We start from the raw sequence: 3,173 nt of genomic DNA, 5'->3' as shown, positions 1-3,173 counted from the left end.
CACTAGGCCACCAGAGCGCCCTTTGTCTTGTTGATTTGTAGCTCGGTGCGCATTCTGTCCTCATCCTTGTGTTATATCACTTCCCTTAAGCCTCCTTTTACATCTTTAACGTAGTTTAGTGCTACCTTAAATGGTAACTCTTTTTTTTAATGTTCAGTTTCCTTTAATGACCCCTTTCCAAAGGGCATGTGCAGGCAGCTAGGTGATAAAGCCTTTGGCTCCCTTGAAGATTTTGCCCTGGTTGAAGGCTTTGCCCACATGCTGGAAGGCTCCTCCCACCAGCAGTACTCCGTACCCAGCGGCTGGGTCTCCTCCCTGCCAGCATCTAATTTCCGCCTTGTGTTTGACTTGTAGTCTGCCTGCCAGTCTGGACTCAGCGGGAAGGCAAGCTCTTGGCCTCTGAAGACACCGACTCCAGAAATGATGCTGCTCTTGTTGGTCCCAGAGAGGATAACATGAGCAAAGGCATCCTTCCTTCACTTACCCAGTTGCTGAAACATTTCAGTGACGAGATTGTGGGAAGCAGGACTTTGCATACCACAAGGACCAGCCGTCCTTATCCAAGTGCTCCCCACAATGGGGCAGGGCCACAGAGAGCGGTCTTCGCTGGACTAACATTTAAATTCTTCTGACACATAGGTGCTCCTGGGCCGGTGAGCGGAGGGGTCCCTGGCCTTTGGCTCAGCATCCAGCGCCAGCTCACACTCATCCATCTCCTCCGGGAGCAGCCACTGCCTTTTTCTCTTCCTTCCACTCGCTCAGCCTGGGCCTTCTGCTTCTCTTCCCTTGGCCCTTTCTCTTTCTGTAGATGTCTTTGTTAGGCTATCTCTCTGCAGTCATTTTAGCGTTGAACTGGGCCACCTTCTCACCGAGCTTCAGCTCCCCCAGGATAGCGCCAAACTGGGCTGGTTAATGCAGGTGAGGAGCCAGTGTTTGGTATCGGGGAAGGTCTGTCGGAAAGAAGGCTCTAGCAACTGTTTGTATGGCCATAGCAGGATACAGACACCTGTGATGTCAGCCAGGGTCACAGATTCATCTTCCAGGAAAGTCCTTGCTTTCAAGTGAGCATTTAAGAGGCCCAGAATTTGCCTCACCTTCTTGGCATTCTCTGGACCTGCTTGTTGTGGTGCATGATTCCCAAGGTGGGGAACACCTAACTGCTAACTGGGGGGACGACATCACTGTCAGCAAAGCTCACCCACTCCACCACCTGAGCTGCTGCTTCTGGGGCACTTCCCCACAGCTCGCCATTATTCACCAAACACCTAGAATCCATCGTCACCCTCAAATGCTGGACCCTTGCTGTGAAATTTGTAGAGAAATTCTGAGGAGCAGCTGGTTTGGAAGCAGGGAGTGCGTAGAGCACACGGACTTGAGCTTCGCTGTACTGAGCAGCAATGAGGGCCTTGGAGGCTCTGCAGGTTTTGGTGTATGTGTACAGGGTCCCGTCCGCAGGTGATTCCACAGAGAAAGGGGAAATGATAACTTTTAAAAACTTTTCCTTTTCTGTTTGCTGATACCTACATATATACCTTTTCATTCTGACTTTTGTTTCCCCAAACTAGTGAACTCACATATTCGTTTTTTCTGAAGAGTCTTTTGTAATTTTTAATGCACATAATCATCCACAAATACCAATGGCCCATTTCTTTCTTAAACTTTTCTTTTTCATTAATTTCCCCCCTTTTTATTCCTGAGTTCATTTGCTGGCCAGGACCTGTCTCACATTATTGACTACAAAAAGTACTGGCATGTTGGCTGCTTCCTCCTTTCATCTCTTTAAAACATCTCTGTGGTGGGACATTGGCCCCAGCAGGCTGTCTACTTTCACTTGACCTACCTCTCCCATCAACTTGTCCTTGTCTTCTCAAGTAAAAGATAGGGTCTTAAAAGACATGACTACACATTTCACCAAAAAGACACGCAGACACATAAAGAAATGCTCAAGATTATTAGCTGCTGTTGTTATGTGCCATTGAGTTGCCTGTACATAGTGACCCTGTGTCCAACAGCTCTGAACTCTGCTCTATCCTGAGCCAACCTCATCGTCTCTGACACACCTACTCCCATTACCCCAGTCATTTAGTCAGTCCATCTCCTCAAGGGTCTTCCTTTCTTGATCTGTCCCTCTACCCTCCCAAGTATGACACCCTTCTCCAAGGACTGGTCCCACCTTGCAATGTGCCTAAAGTATGGCAGACAACACTTCAGAATCCTTGCCTCCAAGGAGCAGCCTGGTTTTACCTTCTTTCGTATGAACCTGTTTGTTCTCCTAGCAGTCCACGGTATATTCAACACTTCTCCAGCACCACAGCTCAAAGGCATCAATTCTCCTGTCATCCCTAATCATTGTCCAGATTTCTAATGCATAGCAAGAAATTGTATAGACCATGGCCTGAATCAGGCATACCTTAGTCTCCAGACTGACATTGTTGCTCTTCAGTGCTCTGGAGAAGTCTCTGACAGCAGACCTTCCCAATGCAATTTGTCTTTTGATTTCCTGGCTGCTGGTACCAGAGTCTCGATTGTGGAGACAAACAAACTGAAGCTGTTAACAATCTCAAACTCTTCACCATCTATCATGATGCTGCCAGTTGGCCCAGTGGTGACAATCTTTGTTTTCTTGATGTTGAGCTTCAATCCATATTGAAGCCTGAAGTCCTTGACCTTCTGCAGCAGGCGCTTCAGGTCCTCCTCAGTTTCAGCAAGCAAAGTGTGTCATCTGCATAACTCAGGTTGTTGACGAGTCTTCCTACAATCCTGATTCCACATTCCTCCTCCTCCTGCATATAAATTGAAAAGGTATGGAGATAGGACACATCCCTGGCATGAACCCTTCCTAATTTTGAACCATGCAGTATCTCCTTATTCTGTTCTGACACCTACCTCCTGCTCCAAGTATAGGTTTTGCATAAGCACAATCAAATATTCTGGGATTCCCGTTCTTCTCAGAGTAAGCCACAGTTTGTTGTGCTCCACAAAGTCAAATGCATTTGCATAGTCAGTGAAACACAAATAGACATTCCTCTGGTACTCTCTGCTTTCAGCCAAGATCAATCAGACATGCCTAGTACCATGACCTCTTCTAAATCTAGACTGCACATCTGGCAATTCTCTGTTGATGTGCTGATCCAGTAATTTTTTTTATATTTTTCAGCAGAATCTTGCTTGCA

At 47.0% G+C, this 3,173-nt stretch overlaps 1 pseudogene; it reads right to left on the bottom strand.

Annotated features, from left to right (window-relative positions):
• Positions 1-198: 198 nt before the first annotated feature.
• LOC102857816 lies at positions 199-1,540 on the bottom strand (annotated as a pseudogene).
• Between the last annotated feature and the right edge of the window lie 1,633 nt (positions 1,541-3,173).

This window comes from Elephantulus edwardii, unplaced genomic scaffold, assembly GCF_000299155.1.
Source record: "Elephantulus edwardii isolate Elephantulus edwardi_28Jun2011 unplaced genomic scaffold, EleEdw1.0 scaffold02013, whole genome shotgun sequence".
Taxonomy (NCBI): domain Eukaryota; kingdom Metazoa; phylum Chordata; class Mammalia; order Macroscelidea; family Macroscelididae; genus Elephantulus; species Elephantulus edwardii.
The sequence above is the reverse complement of the archived record's forward strand: the minus strand, read 5'-3'. Positions and strand labels throughout refer to the sequence as shown.